Here is an 11,211-nt window from a genome sequence, read left to right on the forward strand (position 1 = left end):
AAGAGTACTTCTGATATTATGATATGTTACTTAGTGAGGAAAGGTTTCTAAATTTGGATAAGTTATGAACATCATATTTTAATACTCACGATTTTACATATCAAAATGAATATAAATTCTTATTTCCAGATATTTAAAAATAGTAAAAAGCAGTCTATTACTTTGGGCAGTAAAGGTTTACAAGCAAAAGATAAAGGTGGTTTTAGTACCCTAGTTCTGAGAATTTCAGATTGTTTATTTTCTGTAAGTTTACTTCAATATCAAAATGTCTGTGAATGGATTAAGTTAATGTCATTTCTGAATCTATTAATTGTTGTGTACTGATTGCACTTGTGTGGATTGTTCTTGAGACATAAGTGGTCAGTTCAGAACTCAAGGGGTCACATGCACAAACCAGAAGAGCATATTTCTTGCTCTTGGGTTAGCTCTCTGATAGTGCTCTTCCACTCCCTCATCATCTGCCACCAGTGCCATATTGATTCCTAAAAGCTTTCTATAATGACTCTGCTTTCCTTCTAATTGAAGTGATGCAGTTTGCATTCTCCTGGAGCAGATACTGAAAGGGAGCTAGAATTACAAAAGGTATATTAAAAAGTAACACTTTGAAAAACAAAAAGGGAAGCAGGTAGGACTGTGCAGGGCAAATAATCAGGCTGTAATTCCATCATGACAACACCTGAGCCAGCCCAATGGAAAGTTTCCAGAGCAAATACTGCCTGTTAAAGAAATCCCTTTGTTGCATAGTAATGGCTAAATCCTTTTACTGCCCTTATAGTCTACCATTGTCCGGGCACCTCCTTTACAAGAGCATAGATGCTGCTCTAAAAGGTAGGTGTACCCTGAAAGTCCTAAGCACCGCAGACTTTAAGACATTGTAGTTGGACAGAAGGTCTTTCTAGGATGAGATAGTGTAAGTGGTGTTTCTGTTTTTCCAAGTCTGACACAGCAAGCCAAATAAAAATAATAACAATAATAATAATAATGTCTAAGTAATTTCTTTACCTCATATTAATAACTTTATAAATTACTTCCTTTCTATGTCTACATATAATTATAACTGGTAATTCAGAATAAATTATTAAACTAAATCACAGATAAAGAATTACTATTATTAAAATGTCCACACTATCCAAAGCAATTTACAGATTCAGTGTAATCTGTATCAAAATACCAACAGCATTTTTCACAAAAGTAGAATGATACTAAATTTATATGGAACCCGTGAATGACCCCAAATAGCCAAAGCAATCTTGAGAGAGAACAACAAAGCTAAAGGTATTACAATTCCACACTCAAGATATACTACAGAGCTGTAGTAATCAAAACAGTATGATACTGGCACGAAAACAGACATAGATCAATAGAACAGAATAAAGAGGCCAGAAATAAGCCTACATTTATAAGGTAAATTAATCTATGTCCAAGGAGGCAAGAATATACAATGGGGGAAACACAATCTCTTTAATAAGTGGTGCTGGAAAAGTTGAGCAGCTACATGCAAAAGAATGAAACCAGACCACATTCTAACACCATACACGAAAATAAACTAAAGGATTAAAGACCTAAATATGAGACCTGAAACCATAAAAATTTTAGAAGAGAATACAGACAGAAAATTCTCTGATATCAGCCATACCAAATTTTTCTAGATATGCTTCCTGGGGCAAGGGAAATAAAAGCAAAAACGAACTATTGGGATTACATCAAAATAAAAAGCTTTTGCACTGTGAATGAAACCATCAATAAAACAAAAGAACAAGAGGTGATATTTACAAATGTTATCTCTGGTAAGGGATTAATATTCAAAATATATAAAGAACTTATACTCAACACTGTAAAAACAAACAATCCAATTTAAAAAAATGGCAGAGCGAAGTAGAGGTGCATGCCAGTTAGCTACAGGGAGGAACTGAAGGGAAATGAGCAGCAGGCAGACTGCAGAGGCTCCTTGCTGAGGTGAGTGAAGAAACATGATCCTTCTGGGTCACTGTCCAAGAAGCAAACTGTATAGGAAGAAAGTACTGGAGTTGTTGGGGAAGAATGTTTCTTGAGATTCTAGGTGAGGATTCACAGAACTTTTGTGGCATGAGAGACTCAGAGGTTTTAGTTACTTCACCTGATGGAGTTAGTCTTTGCTGAGCCAGACCTATTGTGGTGGGGTAGAAGGTGGCTCAGGTTGGGTGAGCCTAGCGTCTGGTAATAGTCCATATGAGAAGGCCAGTCTATGTCCTTTTTTCTTGGTGACCTCAGGGATGAGCTAATGTTTTAGTGGCTTATCTTGGCTCAGTGGACAGTGTGGCTCATAGCCATGAACCAGGATCTCCACATTGTGGCACCATCAGATTCTCCAGATGATATCCCACTCTTGGAAAATGAGCCAAGGTCTTCAATGGAGTAAATTATATGCCTATTCCCAAAGATGATCCCTTTCTTAAAGCACCACTCTTTGAAGTTAGATTGTTGGATAATGATAAGAACTTGATACAGGGTCATGATAACTGGTTCACACACAATAAAACATCTGTTTATGGTCTCCTAAGAGGTGGAGAACTCTGGGAAGTTGTTACTTTTCTGAAGAATAACATGATATATGTTTATGCTCCACTGGAATAAGCTGTATCTCCTCATCCACCATTAATTAGCGTTAGTGGAATTTCACAAGGCTCTTTTCTTTTAGAGGTAAAATAGATATATATATATATTTTTTTTTACTTGGGACAGAAAAAAAACACTGAGATAAATAGAAAATTGAACAACTGTCTGATTTACTTCTAATAAAACTGTCCACTGGAATTTTCTTGGATGCCAACCTACAGAACTCACTGGATAGTGCTAGTCTTGTTTCTGTGATGCATCCATAAAAGCAGCCAGCCTGGAAAGTTAGAACCTACAAAGGAAAACCACAAGTTTCTATTTCTATCACTGAAGAGGTAAAATCCATGCAATATGATAAATAGGATATAGCAGATACAAGGCAAGTCTTTGGAGCTATCATTTGCAAGTGTAATTTAGAAAGAATCATGCCAAACATTACCATCAGCTTGAGTCTCCCCACCAATGGATCTCCACTTCAGAATATTCTAGTTCATCCTTGTGTGACTTCTCTTGACCTTGGCATTCTGACCTGTAGTAGCATTGATGCAATGGATGATTCTGCACTTAGTGTACCTTACAAATTTCCATTCACTCTTCCTTTAAAGGAAGAGTGTTTTCCTTTCCTTTCTTTATGTTACTATACTTTCCAGGTCCCTGTCCCGCCAATTGTGGGTTTGTTTTTGTTTTTGTTTTTGTTTTTCCAAATGAAAGAGGAAGAAGTACAAGTAAAAATAACAGTTAATTTAAAACTTCATGAAAGTGTCAAAAATAATTTTAAAATCTGCAAAGCTCATGTACCTTTTTATAATAGAGGTTCAATTACACATGTGGAATGCAAAGTTAGTTTTGGCCAGCTTGAAGTATTTCAAGAGAAAAGCTTATATTGATCTGGATTATTGGATACAATTCCTCAGATCAATGGAAATTAGTCTTTCTGAAACTGTAATTTTTGGAGCCAAGAGTCATAAGAAGCATCCATTTGACCAGATTTGGATTGGAGGTACAGCATATTTAAAACTTCATTTTAGAATCTTAGATTACACATTCATTCACTGGTAGTTACACAGATCAGCATTTAGTTCAAGTTTCTGCATCAGAAAAACCAAAAATAAGTACATACTGGAAAAAAATTTCTTCTGAATATTACATTTGGAATTATAAAGCTCCTGCTCCAGTAACATATGGATCATTATTACTATAATTAACCCATGTTTAAATACGATCTATATAATGGTAACATAGCTTAAATTAAATAATAGTCTTTTATTTTCAATGTGTATGCATATAACCTATGAGTGAAAAAAATGAGTGATTTAATTATAAAAACACTTTGGTCTAATGTTTTTATTCTGACAGTTTGAAAGAACATTTTTTTTTTTAAAGATTTTATTTATTTACTTGAGAGAGTGCGAGTGAGCAGGAGTGGTGGGGAGAGAAGGGGCAGGGGGAGAGGGAGAAGCAGACTCCCTTCTGAGCAAGGAGACTGATTCAGGACTTGATGCAGGGCTTGATTCCAGGATGGGGAGATCTACTCAAGATGAAGCAGACACTTAACTGACTAAGCCACCCAGGTGTCCCCTTTGAAAGAATATCTTAAAGATTAATGTCTCCTATGATATTACTCTTTGATTTTACTCTAATATGATCCAGAGCATAAAACAGTGTTGATTCACTTTAGGCTTATTTTAGACTAGTCCTGGGTCACCCTCCCATACATGTTCCTTTCTGCCGCTGTGGCAGGTGTGACTATCAATTGCAGCCTTATGTCTCCACTGAGTCTTCCTGGATTCAGCTCAGTCTCTTTCTCATTGCAGAGCTGCAGGAAGCTACTCCTGATGGATTGAAGATGATATGCAAGATAGAAAAAACAAAAAACAAAACAAACAAACAAAAAACCTCTTTGCTCTTTCAAAGCTGCATAGTGAGCCCTTAGTGTGATGTGTTGTTATAGAATACCAGATACAACATCAGAAACCACCATAAATCTCTTGAAAAAAAAATAGTCAGTGAAAATAAAGGCATATTGGTTAATAGTAACCTGTTCTTAATCAGAACTATCTTATTGACTAAGAAAGAATATGTGTAATTCTAAAAAACTTAAAAATAAATTTAAAAAATTAAGAAGGGCTGAAGACTTGAACATATATTTTTCTATTTTTCAAAAAAGACATGTAGATGGCCAACAGATGCATGAAAATATGCACAACATCACTAATCATCAAGGAAATGCAAATTAAAACTACAATGAGCTATCGCCTTATACTTGTCATAATGGCTAAAATAAAAAAGATAAGAAATAACAAATAATAAGTGTTGTCAAGAATATGGACAAACAGGAACCCTCATGCACTGTTGGTGGAAATACATATTGGTGCAGCTGCTATGGAAAACAGTATGGAGATGCCTCAATAATTGAAAGTAGAAATACCATTTGATGCAGTAATTCTACTATAGGGTATTTACCCAAAGAAAATGAAAACACTAATTTGAAAAGATATATTCACCCCTATGTTTACTGCACCATTATTACAGTAGCCAAGATATGGAAATCTCCTAAATGTCCATTGATTGATGAATGGATAAGGAAGATTATATATATATATATAAAATACAATTTATGCACCCATAAAAAAGAATGAGATACGACATTTGCAACCACATAGGTGGTGAATAACCATACACTAAGTGAAATAAGTCAGACCAAGAAAGACAAATACCATCTGATTTCACTCATACATAGAATTTAAAGAACAAATGAATAAACAAGCAAGGAAAAAACAGAATCAAACCTATAAATACAGAGAACAAACTGATGGTTGCCAGAGAGAAGGGGGTGGGGATGGGAATGGGCAAAATGGGTGAAGGGTAGTGGGAAATACAGGTTTCCAATTATGGAATAAGTCACGAGAATAAAGAGCACAGTACAGGGAGTTAGTCAATGATATTGGAATAGTGTTGTATGGTGACAGATGGTGACACACTTGTGATGACTATAGCATAAAGTTGAAATGTCGTGTTGTACACATGAAACTTATGTAATGTATGTCAACTATATACTAAAATAAAAATAAATAAAAATAAAATTAAAAAGTAAACCATAGCTATACTCTGAAAAGTATGTTGTTTGGAGTTTTTTTTTCCCCTAAGGAAAAACAACCCAAACATCAAAATAAACATAAAATATTCAGTAAGTATATTTCCAATGTATAAGCTTATATATATATATATATATTTAAAGATTTTATTTATTAGACAGAGATCACAAGTAGGCAGAGAGGCAGGCAGAGAGAGAGAGGAAGGGAAGCAGGCTCCCTGTTGAGCAGAGAGCCCTAAGCGGGGCTCGATCCCAGGACCCTGAGATCAGGACCTGAGTCAAAGACAGAGGCTTTAACCCACTGAGCCACCCTGGCGCCCCATAAGCTTATATATTCAACCTTCTTTTCCATAAAATTACATTATCAAGAATAAAACTTTAACAAAAAATAAAATAAATCCAATCTCCTGAAAATCAGGGACAGAGGTAATAAAAATCATAATTAATTTTTATATTTCTAAGAAAAAGTTGATATAAATACTTTAAGAACATAATTGAGTAGATGAATATCAGTCTTTTTATTAAATATATTTTAGACCAGAATATATAGCGTAATAACATATGATCTATCTTGAATAAATGCCCCCAAGAGTCTATCTATATGGAATGATATATTGCTAATTTCATTACTAATTTTAAAATTTAATTTAATAAACTAAAACATATTTCTTCCTTCATATGACTAGATAAACTTTTTTAAATGTGTATTTAATAAAAGTCTTGTGAAATATAATTACTTATGTTGAAAATAATTTAAAACAAATATCAATTTGGAAAAAGAAAAGTACTCATTAACACAAAATCACTAGACTTAAGAATTAGAAACATTCAATGATTATACTTTTGCAATAGAACAACGAAACTGATACTGAGTCACTACATTTTTTTAATTAGAAAAGTTAAGCATGCCTGCTCTTGTCACTTCTATCTCACATTATACTGGATGTTCTAGCCAGTGTAACTGGACAAAAATTATAGACATATAAGTAGATAGATAGATAGATAGATAGATAGATAGACATCATTTATATTGTAAAGGAGAAATAAAACTGCTGTTTGTAGATGACATCATCCTATGTGTAGAAAATCCTAAGGAATATACAATAAAACTTCTGGAATTAAAATTATTTCATCACATCTCAGGATACAAAATAAATATAATAAAATCAATTAATTCTGCTTTTATTTTTTAAAAGATTTTATTTATTTATTTGATAAAGACACAGCAAGAAAGGGAATACAAGCAGAAGGAGTGGGAGAGGGAGAAGCAGGCTCCCCTATGAGCAGGGAGTCTGATGCAGGGCTCAATCCCAGGACCCTAGGATCATGACGAGCTGAAGGCAGACGCTTAACGACTGAGCCACCCAGGTGCCCTGAAATCAATTAATTGTGCTTTTAGATACCAGCAATGAACCAAAATACGGTACTGAAAAAATTCCATTTATAATAACATAGAAAAGAATAATTTAACGAAATATGTTCAAAACTTGCAACCTGAAGACTATAAAATGTTGCTGAGAAATATTAAAGAAAACCTAAGTAAATGGAGAATTTTCATTCTGTATGTATGGGTGGAGGAGTCAACATCATAAAGAGAGCAATTCTGCAAATTTGTATTATATTCAACATGTTTTTAACAATCTCAACAGCCATTTTTGTAGACACTGTCAAATTGAACTTAACATTTATATGGATTTGGATAGGAATTATATAAACATACAGTAATCAAGATAGTGTAGAATGTAGCTTTGGTGAAAGAACAGGTATATAAGATCAATCAAACAGAATTGAGAGTCCAGAAATAACCTTTGTATTTACGGTTGTATCAATCTGTAATAGGTTTCATTGGGAAAGGATATCTTCAAATTGTGCTGAGATAATTGGGCATTCATCTGCAAAATAAATTAATTAGATAATTTATATTGTACATAAAAATTAACTCAAAGGGATACATAAACCTGAATACAAAAACTAAACCTAATCAATGTCTACAAGAATACGTAGGAGAAAATCACCATGACTATGGGTTAGGCAAAGAGTTCTTAGCTGAACCAGCAAGAGCATGATCCTTCATAAGAAAGAAAAAATAACGGCAAAATGGACCTTTTCAAAATTGGAAATTCTTTGTACTTCAAAAAACACCATTATGGAAATGAGAAGATAAGACACAGATTGGGAGAAAATGTTTACAAAACATATCTGATAAAGGAAATATATTCAGAGTATATAAAGAACTGTTCAAACTCAATAATTAGATGTTAAATAAACCATTAGAAATAGACCGATGAGGGGCACCTGGGTGGCTCAGTCGGTTAAGTGGTTGCCTTTGGCTCAGGTCATGATCCCAGGGTCCTGGGATTGAGCCCCACATCGGGCTCCCTGATCATCCAAGAGCCTGCTTCTCCCTCTTCCTCTGCCTGCTGCTCTGCCTACTTGTGGTCTCTATCTCTCTAATAAGTAAATAAAATCTTTAGAAAAAAAAAAGAAATAAAAAAGAGAAAGAAATAGACCAATGATTGAATAGACTGAATAGACATTTCGCCTTAGAAGAGTTTTTACCAAACATAATTTTATATATAACAAGCATAGTTAATTTTAATTCTCCTAAAATTTATGTTTCTTTTAACACCAAAATGTGTTCCATTGATCTATTTTTTAAAATATTTATTTATTATTTGAGAGACAAAGATAGAGGGGACAGAGAGAGAGAAATCCTCAAGCAGACTCCCCACTGAACACAGAGCCAAATCGGGGTTCCATCCTAAGACTCTAAGATCATGACCTGAGCAGAAATCAAGAGTCATCCACTTAGCCGACTGAGCTGCCCACGTGCCCCCCACTGATATTTAATAAAGCACATTTCTTGAGGTTGTATTTTTCTGTTTTTATATAAATTCATGCTATTCTAATTTGCACAAATGTTCTGGCTACAGAGCATGGCTACATGACTGTCTTATGTAGATATAGTGGTCCCAAAATGTTAGCTTGTATACCTTGGTTATTTAGATAAACCACAGCTTAAATTTTAAATTCAGGCATGAGAAGGAAGCATAATGTTTGCTTATAATATATTATAACATTTACTGAGAATATTTTATCTCACATGGGAGCATGTCAGAACACATTTAACTTAAAAATATCTCTTTAGGGGCGCCTGGGTGGCTCAGTGGGTTAAAGCTTCTGCCTTCAGCTCAGGTCATGATCTCAGGGTCCTGGGATCAAGCCCCACATCGGGCTCTCTGCTCAACAGGGAGCCTTCTTTCCTTCCTCTCTGCCTGCCTCTCTGTCTACTTGTGATCTCTGTCTGTCAAATAAATAAAATCTTTCAAAAAAAAATCTCTTTAGTTTTCATCCTGATTCTTTAATAATTGAAAGAGAATTGCATGGTTTATATACATCTAAATAATTAAGTCTTATATGTGAAGAAGGCCATGCTTTTCTACTATATTTAGAAACACACACCATGAATTTTTTTTTTGTCAACAATGTTTTTTAAATTTTTTTAATAAATATATAATGTATTTTTATCCCCAGGGGTACAGTTCTGTGAATCGCCAGGTTTACACACTTCACAGCACTCACGATAGCACATACCCTCCCCAATGTCCATAACCCCCGTCCCCTCTGCCAACCCCACCTCCCCCCAGCAAACCCTAGTTTGTTTTGTGAGATTAAGAGTCACTTATGGTTTGTCTCCCTCCCAATCCCATCTTGTTTCATTTATTCTTCTCCTATCCCCCTAACCCCCCATGTTGCATCTCCATGTCCTCATATCAGGGAGATCATATGATAGTTGTCTTTCTCCGATTGACTTATTTCACTAAGCATGATACCCTCTAGTTCCATCCACGTCGTCTCAAATGGCAAGATTTCATTTCTTTTGATGGCTGCATAGTATTCCATTGTGTATATATACCACTTCTTCTTTATCCATTCATCTGTTGATGGACATCTAGGTTCTTTCCATAATTTGGCTATTGTAAACATTGCTGCTATAAACATTCGGGTGCATGTGTCCCTTCAGATCACAACGTTTGTATCTTTTGGGTAAGTATCCAGTAGTGCGATTGCTGGGTCATAGGGTAGCTCTATTTTCAACATTTTGAGGAACCTCCATGCTGTTTTCCAGAGTGGTTGCACCAGCTTGCATTCCCACCAACAGTGGAGGAGGGTTCCCCTTTCTTCGCATCCTCGCCAGCATCTGTCATTTCCTGACTTGTTAATTTTAGCCATTCTGACTGGTGTGAGGTGATATCTCATTGTGGTTTTGATTTGTATTTCCCTGATGCCGAGTGACGTGGAGCACTTTTTCATGTGTCTTTTGGCCACCTGGTTGTCTTCTTTGCAGAAATGTCTGTTCATGTCCTCTGCCCATTTCTTGATTGGATTGTTTGTTCTTTGGGTGTTGAGTTTGCTAAGTTCCTTATAGATTTTGGATACTAGCCCTTTATCTGATATGTCGTTTGCAAATATCTTCTCCCATTCTGTCAGTTGTCTTTTTGTTTTGTTAACTGTTTCCTTTGCTGTGCAAAAGCTTTTGATCTTGATGAAATCCCAATAGTTCATTTTCGCCCTTGCTTCCCTTGCCTTTGCCAATGTTCCTAGGAAGATGTTGCTGCGGCTGAGGTCGAAGAGGTTGCTGCCTGTGTTCTCCTCAAGGATTTTGATGGATTCCTTTCTCACATTGAGGTTCTTTATCCATTTTGAGTCTATTTTCGTGTGTACACACCATGAATTTTAATGTAGATGACAGGGAGATATTTAAATGATGTTTTTCTAAAGCCTTAGTTCACAGTTTATAATGATGCTTTAACACAGATAAATGATTGGACTGTGCAGGGTATCATTTTGATCCTGTATTTGTTACCGTGGATATACTCTGCAAACTTCTATTGTGCAACAAGCAGATCACTCTTAAGTAAATTGGTGAGAAAGAAAAAAATAGGTTCCTAATGAAAAAAAAAAGTTAAAAAAAAGAAAGAGACAGTTTTAATAGTTGGATCTGTTCTTCAGTGACATGGGCTGCATTTTGAGGCAGAATTCTAGCATGATGTAATTAAAAAATTACATACAATCACCTTTAGAAATATTGTAGTGCAGAGCTCCAAAACTTAAATGTGTACAGAAGTTCGCATAGTGATAGAAATGAAATAATCAAGCCAGATGTAAGATATGAAGCTGATTGATTTTTTGTAATGTCTGATTTTTATTCAGGGATACAGGAAGTGTGCTTCTTCCTTCATGAACTCTCTCTTCATAAGAAAAGCCAAAAAGAAAACGTTTGTGATTAATAGCTGACCCTGGGCCTAAATGTCAAAAAATCATTGGGGAGGAGTAGATAGTAGGAAACTATCAATTGTGCTGTGATCTAGCTAATAGATGACTAATAGATGACCATTACTCAGCTCTGTCACAGTGGTGCAAAGGGGTAAATGTGTAATTTTGTTCCTTTTTTTTTTTTTTTGAGAAGAGTACACATCTCAAATATTATATGGTGTTACACATTTGAATATAAATTTAAT

The 11,211-nt window shown here is 35.0% G+C and overlaps 1 pseudogene; it reads left to right on the top strand.

Moving 5' to 3' along the window:
* Positions 1-3,796, top strand: part of LOC123939308 — a 55,626-nt pseudogene extending 51,830 nt beyond the window's left edge.
* Positions 3,797-11,211: the final 7,415 nt, after the last annotated feature.

Source organism: Meles meles, chromosome 3 (assembly GCF_922984935.1).
Source record: "Meles meles chromosome 3, mMelMel3.1 paternal haplotype, whole genome shotgun sequence".
NCBI lineage: Eukaryota > Metazoa > Chordata > Mammalia > Carnivora > Mustelidae > Meles > Meles meles.